This window comes from Sinocyclocheilus grahami, unplaced genomic scaffold (assembly GCF_001515645.1).
Source record: "Sinocyclocheilus grahami isolate Dianchi unplaced genomic scaffold, SAMN03320097.WGS_v1.1 scaffold182.1, whole genome shotgun sequence".
NCBI lineage: Eukaryota > Metazoa > Chordata > Actinopteri > Cypriniformes > Cyprinidae > Sinocyclocheilus > Sinocyclocheilus grahami.
The window spans coordinates 129,941-143,597 of record NW_015505361.1 but is presented as its reverse complement, the minus strand read 5'-3'; positions in this window follow the sequence as shown (position 1 = coordinate 143,597).

The window sequence follows — 13,657 nt, the reverse complement described above, 5'->3', positions numbered from 1 at the left end:
TGTAGTTCCCTATTTCTTCCGCTTCTGTATGATGGACTGCAATGAGCTCCGAGGTTTGTTCATGTGACCTTTGAAATGGTCTTGTGTCCTTCCCAGATTTGTGCTGCATTCTAATTATAATCCTCTTTTGGTTTCGAAACTCTTTTGTCGTCATTTTGGTTTATACAAGTTATTTGAGAAGGTTTTTACACTCCTGAAGTAACTACAAAACTAATTAAAAATTCATATACTGAAAAAAAAACATTTAGTGTAAAAAAAAACATTCAAAATGCTAGTAAATGTCACAATTAAATAAGAAACAGCAAGTAACACATTAAAATGACATTTACTCCAATAATCTTTGTTCTTTAAAAAATATTAATTTATTCTTTCATGTATGTATTATTTACTTGTACAATGTATGCTTATTTTTTGGGGGTCAGGGAGTTTAAAAAAATCAAATTGTTCAAAAGTGACAGTAAAGATATTTATAATGTTACAAAAGAGCTCTATTAAATACATTATTTTGTACTTTGTACTCATCAAATCCTTAAATATGAAGCAGCACAAGTGTTTTCAACATTAATAATGATCAGAAATGTTTCTTGAGCAGCAGCTCGGCATGTTAGAATGATTTCTGAGATCACGTGACACTGAAGACTGGAGTAATGATGCTGAAAATTCAGCATTGATCACAGCAATAAATTACATTTTAAAATATATTCAAATATAAAAGTTTTTTAAATCATAATATTTCACAGTATTACTGATTTACTGTTTTTTAATTTATTTAGCCTTCATAATTACAAAAGGTAGGAACATTCTCAACGTTTTCTAAACATTAGTTGTATGTTTTTTTGGCATTTCTTTTGAATTATTATGGTGTGAAATACTGTGTATTAGACTGGTATTTGTTCAGTTTGGAATCTGTAAGGCGCTGCATGTTTACTGCTACTTTGGATAATATGTATCTCTTTAAAGCTGATATTTTGGCTGACAGTGTGCATACACTGAGAATGCAGTTCCTCCAAGGCCACCTGGGTTCTGTGAAAATCAATTTTTGCTCTATCTGCCTGAAGTGAAACATAATGCCCACATAAGCTTACACACTGAAAAGCATCCTGCTCTCTCCTCCAGAATGGACATGCCACCTGAATAATTGGGAGTGACCCATTTGAGGCCTGATGGTGACAGGGAGCGCTCGGGGTCGATGCTACTGTTCGATGGCACTTCCTAGCAAAATCCATCTCCATTTCATGCCGGCTCAATGGAGAGATCCGCTTTCTCTGTATCTGTACTTGTATTCACATACTGTACTTGGATTAACGCATTTCACAGTCCTTTTGCTTATGCATAATGCTGCCTCTTGACACAGAATTTAGGGCAGAGTTCATTGCGGACTTCCTCAGGACGAATTAACGTTCATATTGGGTGAGAATACGATGGCATCCATCATGTCATGAAAGTTGTCACCTCAAACTCTGCGTTGCTTTTGCTGTATATCAGTGAGACAGATTGTGAGAGTGATTAGACAAAACACACAAACAAGCGATTAGTCTTCCATTCTGAATGCTTTTAAGTTATGCAAATGAAATGATTATGGCTGGCGCCGTTTGTATTATTTTCCTACCATCCCATGTGTGATATTTGTAGCAGATGTTTGGTACGCCGCCACCGGAAACCATTTCCAACTTTTCACCTTGAGACTTTTAATGGGTTTCTATTCGTTATTCGTTATTGTGTTATAGTCAACGGCTAAATGGGCGAGCACAAGGAGTTATTTTGCTAAGTTTACCCTGTTCAAGGCTAAATGAAAATTCATAATTTGATGTTTTATAGCTGCCTTTTAAAAATCATTAAACCTTTTTTCACTGCTGACTCAGTCTGTTAAGGTTTGCATTTAGTGGCCTTGTTCATATAGATACGACCCAAAAAGTTCTTGTAAATCAGAATCATTTATGGAGGATGAAAATTATTTATTTTTGAAGGGGGAAAAAAATCTTTATTTTTTATAATGACTCTGAATGACAGGTGCATTTATATTTTTGTTATGTATGTATGTACTGTATGCAGTATTTATTTATTTCCAAGAAAATGTTGTGTGGTGACTCATTTACAGTGATTTTTAAATTAATAACAAACCATGTATTAATGTATCAATTTATACATTTATTTTTAATAAACGTAAATTTCGTCTAACAGTAGGGGGGGGGGGGGACAAACAATTTCTCAAGAGCAATTTTTGAAGGGGACACAAATAATAGCTAAAATTGTACTTGTAAGGATAAGTATACACAGAGGAAAGCCTTACTACTATTAGTGCAGCAGGGAGACCGTGCCAAATTAAGATGACGTCAAGCTGTTGTGGTCACGCCGAGACAGCGCTCGTGTCCGTTGTAGACATTACTATCCGTCAGGCAAGTAACGTTATTATTGCTAACATAGCGGACTCATTGAAAAATACATTGGCATCATCTGTATTAAAGAGAAAATAATCACTTCATATAGCCTTGACAGCCTTACTTACTGGAGTTCGACAACTATTGACTTTTTCTCTCACTGGACTTGTGTGTGTGTGTAGGTGATGCAGGATTGCCAGGTTTCTCTCATTCCGGGGGGTAAAATACACGTTTTCTGTGAGGTTCCAATGGTAAAATTCGCATTCATACACTGTAAAAAAAAAAAAATCCGTAAAAAAACGGCATCTGTGGTTGCCGGAATTTTACTGTAAAAAATATGGTAGCAACATTTTAGGTTTTACGGTTTTAACTTAAATTTACAGTTTAGTACCCTAATTTCACTAACTGATATAATGTTAATATACTAACCTATTGAAGTACTGAAATCTGTTTTGTAGCTTTGTAATACACTGATAACCACCAAATGCAGGTGGTGATGAGAAAGTCACATGATGAACCAAAGCTCATCACAAGCAGCTTTTAAATAATAACATATATAGAAGCTGCACAGTGTCATTCACACAAACACTAAACACCATCATGTAACACACATGAAACTGAAATAATGCAATAAACATTAATTTAACAACATTAGGTGTAACACACAACCCTAATATACAAAATTTTACTGTAGCATTTTTACAGTCTTTTACCGTTAAATTTACAGCCATTTTTTTTACAGTGTTCATGTTATTGGGGTCGTTTGCAACAACCCGCGGCAGCAGTGTTGAAGTAGCCCAATTCCGCGAGAAAACCGCGGACTTGGCAACACTGATTGATGTAAAAGAGGAAAGCAGGCATTTGGACCAAAGCACTGTGAGGCAAGGGAGGGGAGACTCAAAATATTTCTAAACTTAAAACGCATTTTTGCCCCGTTTGCGTGTATGTTGTTTTACTACTTACAAAGTTAAAGTATAAAACATTGTTATTTACAATACACAGCGTGGTTTTTAATCATATTATTAGCGGGGACAAGCCTCGTGGGGGTGGGGGTGTCAGGTCCTGTCCAGTACATAATAGTTTGTGTTTTTTTTTTTTTTTTTGCTTTTGGGCTGAAATTACGAGTTAGATACATGTTTCGCCTAATACAAAAACAAATAACAAACTGTCATAATTTTATTACAAATATTTCAATGACTGAACTTTTTTGTACAAAAAAATCCTGTATCTCTTTCTTCAAATTCTTATCCGGCACTCGTGTTCTTTCATGTGCTTTTTCAGTTTTCTATTTTCATCCTTCATTCTGTGTTCTATTTTGAGTTGTTCAGCTGAAAATCCTTGGTGAGCAAATTTATTGTAATTTATTTATTTATTATGGTGGTTGCATATTGGCCCAAGTTTCTGTTATTATGGTTTCTAGATATGTTTTTTCCCCATTTTATTGTCCACCGGGTAAAAAGCACAAGACTGATCAGTTAGAAAAGTGATAGCACACTTCTCCTCAACAAGGAGTTATTGAATGTCACTCTAACCTCTCATAAACCAGAATATAGGCAACCTTTTCCCATCAGAACCTGCTATATCATTTGACAAGATTGTTGAGAATAAAAGTCTCTCAAAAGAACATTTTAGTGTGTAAACCACACTTGAGGAAGTTCATGCTTTTCAGACGCCCAATATGTACTTTCCTGTATGTGTGTCTTTTGAAACTAGTTTTTTTTCTCTGTAACGTCTTAAATGCGCTCGTGCTGTGTGTGATACGGTCATAAATGACTGTGCTCGGTTTGAAACCGTGTTTAGAGGCACACGTGAGAAAGAGCAGATAACACTCATTTGCCATTAAACGCGGCATGTGCTCACATTACCATACCGATGTCAGTTTAAAAGCATCACGGAGGGCATGTCAAATGAGAATGCACAGATTACTGAATTCAGTAATTGCTGTCGGTTAATGTGACACAGAAACAACAATGGCACAGTGAAAGTGTACTGTGAGTATTGGGATGTGACAACACACATGGGAATGATGGTGCAAATGCTCAAAGAAGTTCTCATCTGTACAGAGCAAATGGAAACAGACAGGTGCTAGGTGACAAATGCTTTGGGGCATGTTTACATGTCGTCCTGCAGGAATCGGAAAAATGCAAGCACCAGTCCAGTGCAGCTGAGCGATAGATGGGAATGATTGAATGAAATGTAGCTGCTGTTTGCATTGTGAAACAATTTAAAGCTCTGTTAACTACACACATATATGACATTACAAGCTCTCATACGGCAGTTTGTAACTGATTTATGTTTTTGTGGATCGGTGGCCAATTCATATGAATTTGTACAATCTCATTTGTACATTTACGATCTGCTTACACTCCATTGATGGTTAGAAATGGACCTTTATTCTTACTTTTTTTCTAAAAATTATACATTTACATAGGAATCAGATGTATACAAACTCACCATTCATAAAATAGTTAAATTTTTTTTACAAGATCAGTTCGGATTGACTGATTTTCTTATTATTTGAACATATATTAAGGAAGCAGCATTACTAGATCTAGATTGTTGTGAGAATGTTTTACATCAATAAAAAAACTTTTTGAAAAGATCATGACATTTGAATTCAAAGATCATGTGTGGCAAATCATTACAATGATTTTTAAATTAAAAACAAAACATGACAATTATTTTCATACAAAGAAAACATAATTTATGAGGGCAAATCTCATTGGTGAACATGTCTAGATCATGTTACACCATAATCAAGAGGTGAGAAAAATGGAAAAATAGTTTTTTTGGACCATTACTGCTGCAATGCAATAGTAATAGTAGTAAATAATAATAATTTATTTGTATTATTTATGAGTATTTAAAACAATGCTGGTATTTCCTGTACATACGTGCTTCTTTTAATTTTTAAAGTCTTTTTTTATTTTTTCTCTAAAAAATGTTGACTTATTTTAAACTTTTATTTTACCTTTTTGTATGTATATTTGTTTGGCAAAATTATGACCTGAACATATTTGCATGTGATTCACCCATGAATATATAAACATTAACAATTATCATTGATTGGTTTATGTTTTACAAAAAACATAAAATATTTTATATATTTTTAAGAATTTAAAAAGTCCTGCATCTTTTGCTTTGGCACTCGTGTTCTTACATGTGCTTTCTCAGTCCTTCGTTGTTCTACTTTGGGTTGTTCGGCAGAAAATCCTCGGTGAGCAAATTTATTGTTATTCACACATTGAAAATCTGCTTGGATAATAGATAACACCAGTTTAAGCCCAGGCCTAAGCCTAAAAATGATTTTCAGGGCAGAATCATCAATTATAGTGTAATTTAATGTAGGACAGGGTTTATTGTGTGTCTGGAGGCCTGTAAACCAGCCATCAGGATCCAGAGGCAGGCCTACATTTGCAAATCTCTCCGGATCATGGAAAAATGCTGGCTGACTTTGCTCGCAAAATGCAATAAATTAGATGTCATATGGTACTCTAAATACACTGTGACTGAAAGTGTCAAGAATGCAACCGCGTCTTCTCACTCTATTTTCAGCCTGACCCGATTTGATTCTCTTTTCCGAGGCACCCAAGTGGCTTCGCTTATTCTAAAAAACACATCTCAGCCCTCAGACATGCTTTATGCATTGCTGCAGACATGAACCGAATGGTGAGAAAGTGTCAAAATGCACCCCGGTTAAGAAATGAATGGAGAAGCGACTGTAGAAGATAGCAGCCAAAAGCGTGCACGCTATTAATTATTTTGTATTCTGCTTGACCCCGCTACGTATCGATTTGCGAAATGAATCGCCAGCTCGGAAACCTCTCCAAGAGCTTGACACAGAAGATTAGGAGAACATCAGAACCGCCTGTGATCTGTGAGGCATGAAGTTTGAAGATGTTAACTGCAGTTTTTCAGCCAATAATGTGCAGTCCATCTATCGCTCATCGTCAGGATCTTGTTCCAGAAATGATTTCCGAGGCTTGTTTTGGCCCAGCAGTCTCTGGGACAAGGAACAGTGAGCTTCGCTAAGAGGTCACCGAGCTACACTCATTCATGAGGAGATAAAGTAAGGTTTTGAGACAAGGGCGACTGCCACTGTGGAGGGGCCGTGGCTATGAATAGGATCGCACTGCCACAGGAGTATGAAGAATGCTTTGCTATAATCACTTTCTGCTCCCATGGCGCAATGCTTATTTTGTGCAACTGAGGCATTATCCAGCTTATGCTGTTGTGAAGATGTGGGGGAAATGTCGAATTGTCACACATTTTACTCCAGTAGTAGATATTTCTCAGATTCCACATTCTTTAAAGTCTTGGCTGAAAAGCTAATGAACATTTTATGTTGTTACTATCCAAGAAAAAACATTTTGTATGTATGTACAGTATGTATTTGTTGGTTGGTTGGTAATTTTTTTTTCTTTTTTTAATTTAAGTTTTGGTCATTTTAGTATTTAATTTTTTGTCACTTGTTATGATTCGTTCAGAAAAGTTGCATCACATAATACATAGTGTAACTTATTTTCAAATTCATCATTGCTTTTCCATTCATGTTGATAGATAGACAAATAGATAGATAGATACATAGATTAAATTTTTTTTATTTCTGCTTTATTTCAGTTATCTGAACATATTTTAAATAGTTGTAGTTAACAATAACTTTGTTGTCACACTACATGGGGCAAGTAGCCACAAATGGAATCCATTGTTAAAAAGCCTATTATTGGTAGACAAATGAAACGGTAAATGTAAAAAAATATAATATAAAATACCAAACCATTATTTTAACCACACTGTTAGACATTTCAAAGGGGCTTTCCAGTAACTTACTGGCAACACTTGCCAGTAAGTTACTGTAATTAAGATTTACAGTAGCAGTACTGTATTTAGTTTACAGTTGCAAACTGTACTGTTTTACAGTAAATTAAAATGTCATTAAAAATCCAATTAATCAGTATACTACTGTAATTCATTTGAATATATTTCATTAGATTTTATAATTTTTTATATACAGTAGAATTAATTTTATTTTTTACCCTACATAGGTACTACTGGCATTCAATTAAAACAGACAATAATGACAAAATATCAAATTCTTTATTTAAAACATTGCATGTATAACACTTATAAATACAGTCTTCCAATGCTGGAACAGTGCATTTTCATTTCTCCTGTCTTAGGGTATTTTGCAGTGTATTATGTTGTATCCTCTGGATTTATCCTAACAAAGAATCTTTAGGCAACAGAAACATAATGGGGAAAAAAAGATAAGCAGCCAAAGAATACATAGCCATCTGCAAAACCCAGGTGCTGCTCCAAAACGTGGCCTTTGCTCACCATCCACTTTGTTAGTGACAGAAATGTCTTCTCTGAAAAACAAACAAATTAAAACTTGTAGCTAGCCATAAGATTTTATTTTCTCAATAGGCTACTGGCCAACATTAACTACTCAATTTCACATTAGTTAACTTAATGTAATACAAGATAAGCATTGCTCATTAAAAGTAATTTTAATTCGGTAATTCAATAAGCTGACAAAAGTCATTTGAAACGACAGCGCAGTTTACAATAGTAAAGTTTGTTACCGCTATGTTGACAGGTAAATGTTACTAAGTTAACCTGGTGTGCAAAAATGTTGACAAACACACAGACATATATATTTTTTTACCTTGCTTACTGGTCTTATTCTCTCGTAAGGTGCATCGACACACAGCGCATATGTTCTCCAGAACTCTTCCACTCTTGCGGGTTCATCCCCGGGAAAAACCCGCGGCGCTGCCGTGCTGGATCCGTGCTGGATCCGTGTCTTCCTCAGACACGAGTGGCGTGGTGCGGCACGACTCGACAAAAGACAATATAGAACCCATTATACTATCTACAGTGGATGCGGACAGTAAAGTGATGCCCCGGTATATTTCTGACGTACAGATGTACTCCAAGCTCTCGTGCTGTTTCTGACACGAAGGACAAACAGATTTTCCAATCATTACAAGCCATGTAACATCCAGTGTAGTCAGTCCCAAGCTGTTGCGGCGTTGTAGACACTGTGTAAGTCAAATCTTGTCAATCCAAATGTGAGAAATGAGGAAAATAAAGCAACCTCAATAGACTGGCACCAAAGAGGCCGTTACGGCAAATACAGTAGTATACAGCAATTTTTAAAAATACAGTAAGTCACTGTATGTGGGGTTTGACGTCACAGAAAATTCCCATGATGCAAATGGTATTACAGTTATTTACTGTAAAGCGAATTTGCAGTATTATACTGGGTGATATACAGTAAATAGCATCAAACACCACAATTTAGTAAAATAATTGAATTCGTAAAGGTCACAATGCATGTGACAACTTGTCATTTTACTGTGATCATTTGTTACACAACAGATAATACAAAAACATTTGATATTTTAGTTTTGAAAAACAGAATTCATAAAAAAGCAGGCGTTTGTATCATTTGTGACAACTAGCCCCAGTCTCCCCTATATCAAGAACATTTATTAGAGAATTGAAAATGCATCATGGGATTGTATTTAACCTCCAAGCCCAAACACATGCTGCATGCTAGTCGTGCGATTTTAAAATGATCAATTTAACATGGGCTATTTCAAATATGGGTTAATATTTCATATTTTTCTCACGGATGGCGTGTAAGAGATAATACGAGAAAAAACTAAAACACATTTTTTTTTTTTTAAGTCTGTTACCTGTGGTTTGTGTTTGCACTTATTTATCACTCAGTGTTTGCTGTGGAAGGGCAAAGGCTTTGTTTATTTCAGAAATGGAAAATGCCGTGGAAAGATTTGTCACTGTGTCACGGTCAAGGTTGAGTTTAAGAAGAAGCACAGCTTACTAACATGAGCAGCATGCTGTGGTATGTGGCCATATGTTTACTGATGCTGCTAGATGTGATTTATCACTCTTGAGGCACATAAATCTATGGAAAATACATTTTTAAAGCATGTTCCTTTATTTTTAAATTAGTAGAGCATTATAAAAAAATCTTTTCGAAGTTGTAAGTAAAACAAAGGTTATTGGAGTATGTTTTACATGAAAATACCATTTAATTTTCCGCCACCATTTTAAAATTGTATGTTTAATACCATGTGTTTACTTGCCATTTCTTTGTAATTGTGAAACTTACAAAATTTATGAGAGAAGAGTTTTCTCTTTAATATGGTAATTATTTTTGCTATTTAGAATAATTTGCATTAAAGCATTAGTGTAAATGATATTACTTATTTTGGTTAAATAATTTTACTAAAATATACTGATCTGCCTTCAGCTTTTTTTCTTTTTTTCATAATTCTCACTGACCTCACAGTCATGGTATTATCTTAGTATGGTATTAGAATTTCTCATTTATATTAACTTTAAATCAACAAATTATAATAAAATAAATGGTGTAAGTGTGCATTCGAAGCAGAAGGAAAAAATATTGAACATCCGAGGAAAAAAAAATAAATCACTTTCTGAGCACAAAAAAGCTTTCTTCCTGAACGTCAGGGTTAGATCTTATTTAAGTTATGTAACTTCACATTCATTTGTGCTGGCAGTGTGAAATGAGTACATTAGCATTTAAATCCGCATAACCTTGAAGATTTTCGACATTTTAAAAACACCCTCCTCCTCTGCTTCCCACATTTGAACAGCATATTGCAGCAGTTTCCCTGCAGTTCCTCAAACTTCCCTGTGATGAGCAGTTTAAAGTATTTAAAGATTGCAGGGGAAATGAATGGTAACCGACTCTGACTTCAGCGGGACTCAAAAGCACAGACTTATGGGGTGGATTTTGCCTGCGGTGGTTTTGGCTTTGCCACTCTAACAATGTAGCCCATTAACGGAACTAAATTATTTTTCCATTAAAGATAAGCTTCCATGTGCTCGCCCAACCCCGGTCCGGCAGCTGAGCGTGAGCAATTAAAACTTGCTATGACATTTGCCATCCTGCTGTTTTGTGAAAGATGAGGGTAATAGTGGTACCGTTGCGATGACCTTCGCTTTACCCCCTGTCGCTTATAAAGTGGCTCTGCACACGTTTATAAACTCAAATGGTAACCACATGGCAACCATTGGATGTTATAGCAGCAACCTAATAACTGCTCTTGTTCCTCAGGAGTGCTCGGTGTGCAGGCACATAACTTAGTCTGATTGTGTTGCGTGTTTTTAATTATTATTTTTTTAAGTCAACTAGAGTTGAATTTTTTTTAATAAAATATTTTTAAAATACAGTTAATAGCTGTTTTTAATTATTGTAAATGTATATAATTCTATAATTCTATTAGTTATATTTATATATTTTTTTATTCATTTATTTGATCAAAATATTTGCAAATAAATGTCGTTCTTCTGAACTTCATCAGAGAATCCTGAAAATAATGTATCCTGGTTTCAATTGTTTCATCGTTGATAATCAGAAATGTTTCTTGAGCAGCAAATCACCACATTAGAATGATTTCTGAAGATCATGTGACACTGAAGACTGGAGTAATGATGCTGAAAATCCATTTATGCATTACAGGAATAAATTACATTTTAAAGTATATTCAAAGAGAAACCAGTTATTTTAAATTGTAATAAATGTTCAGAATTTTACAGATTTTACTGTATTTTTGATCAAATAAATGTAGCCATGGTGAGCAGAAAATACTTCTTTTAAAAACATTTAAAAAAATTTAAACACCCAAACCCAAACTAATTTTTATTTAATTTTTTTAAATTTATTTATTTATTTTTATTTTTTATTAAAAAATGTTTTTCTTTTTTATATTTTCTTTTATATATTTTTCTTTTATTTTTTATATTTTCTTTTCTTTTATTTCATTTCATTTTATTTATTATTTTATTTTATTTTTTATATTTTATTTTATTTTCAAGATCTTGCATTTTCATTACATTAGAAAAATTGTAATGACCTCAAACTTTTGCACGGCTTTTGCATTGAAATATAGTTATTCAAGTTTCTTATTTTTAAGTACAATGAGTGCTTGATGTGCTACTGAAATTCTTATTAAAAAGTTTTTAATTATAACTTTATTGTTTACATTTCTTGGAAACTTGGAAAAAAATACTCTGCTGCTGATCTCCATCCTGATCAATAGATCACATATTTTATTCATCAACATACATGAGCTAAGCGCCGAGTAAAATGTTATTTTCTGATTTGTTTTAATTGTACTAAATTTGAACTTAATTTGTCATGCTATTTAACATATCCCCCAACCACAGGTCCTGAATAATGGAACCCTTGATAACTCAATCTTCCTGAGGTCCTCTGTTTTGAAACTCATAATACACACCTTATGATTCGGACAAATTCTTGCCCTTCACGTTTCCTTTCTGTCCTGGATCCCTCCAGCTAATTGGCTGGCTCCTCATCAGTCCTGTGATTGGCTGAAGTCCTGGCCCGTCTCTCGCTCCGAGGTCATGCTAATGAGGCAGGGAGCAGATCGTCTTTCTCCGGCCTTCCTAATGCAGAATGATGCATGACCAGCTGGTGTGCCCACGTACAACTGCTGCTAATTAGAAAATGCCTCTTAGACTCGAGCAGATACAGAGATGAAATAAACGTGTTAATGAGGAAGGAGAAGCGCTGAGGATGGAGAGATGAGAGAGAAGAGAAGAGAAGAGGAGAGACTCTCTGCACTCACTTTAAAGAGGCTTTGAGTTTAGTCCATGATTGGCATCAGACGGCCTCTTCCTGCTGGGAACTCCGGCTGTAGTCCCCCGGTTCAGAACATTATAGTACAGCGGACGCTCTTTGCTCAGTTCTCAACTCATCTTGATGCTGAAGATATCATCATTTTGAGATGAAGCATATTTTCAGTTCACAAATCTGCATGCACAGTGGTGTCTGAAAGTCTCAGGGTAAATCATTTCTATTTAAACCATGACACAAAAATTGTGAGCATTTTTAAAACACACAAAAGTTGTAACTGTAATAAGACAATACTTTTGCACTATTTTTAGGCCATGAAGGAGGAAACTTAAGGATTAATTATGCTGTATAATATGCATTGAGTTTGCCATGTATTGACTGACAGCTCTTGTGTTGCCATGTTGAGAGAAATCGGGAGTAAGAGAAGAGGCGTTGTGCGTGCTGTGTGAACATGATGCTTACTGTAGTTCTAAAAACAAAAACTGCAAAAACAGATTCCGTATTCTTCAAAATGAATAAAAAGTCAAATGCAAATATTTTAGAAACCTACAATAATGAAATATGTTAATGTAAGACCAATATCATTTATGTTTTTAATCCTATTTATTAACCAGTGTCTTTGCTACTGACCTTGGCAGTATGGTTCTGTTCTGGGCAAGAACTCCCTGCACATCCATGCAGCCTAGCATGGAAAAGAGCAGGGAGAGCAGCAATAACCCCCCTGGGGTAAACCGAACAGAACCAACATAAATGTCTTGCAGATATCATTAATGTTCAATAATTTAATGTAAACGTTTTAGAAATGAGTCTGAGTCTAGGGGGAATCAGAATGCCGAATCCTGACTGGACAAGAGGAGGAGCTGGGGATGGAGGAAAGCTAGTGATAATACTGAAGGTCCTTATATTGTATATGGGTACTGTGATAGATGTTTCCTCCCTAGATGTGGATCAGCTGAGAGTCAGCTGATGCGAGCTTGGCTAACGTGACCTGCCAGAACTGACGCTATACTTGATAATAATGATATCTGGTTTATTTAAAAAAGGTTCAGATATTTTTGTGTCTAGCAACTTTAGAATTGTTTTCATTTTTTTCTTCTTTTTTTAAAATCTTTTTCTTTCGCTCTTTAAAAAAAAAAAAAAGACTTAAATACAGAGTTCTGGCATCTGGCACAGTCCGATAGGTCTAACTCAATCTGACCTAATGACATCATTATCACATGGCACAGCTGATTGGTTCTCTCCTGTATCGATAGCCAATGAGCTCGCTGCTCAACATTCAAATATATGATTAGTGCTTGCAGTAGCAGTGGCAGCTTGCTTCAGAAACCCTCCACCTTCCCCAGCTCCACCTGTATAGATCTGCTACGAGGTGATTCATGTATGCTATATGGGGGTTATTTCATGTATGTTATATTTGCAACAGCATGTTGTGGATGTATTGGCAGTAGCAAGTCTCGGTACTTTGTCTGCAGCAGCAGCAGCGTAGCAGATCTATTCTATTACATTAACATTGTCATGTACATTACCATGCCAATCCCTCCGAGAGTTGTCATGACAGAAATATTTTTACTGCTTTTTTGAGGGGAGAAAAAAAAAAAAGTTCTGAAAAGTGTCTACCGCCAAA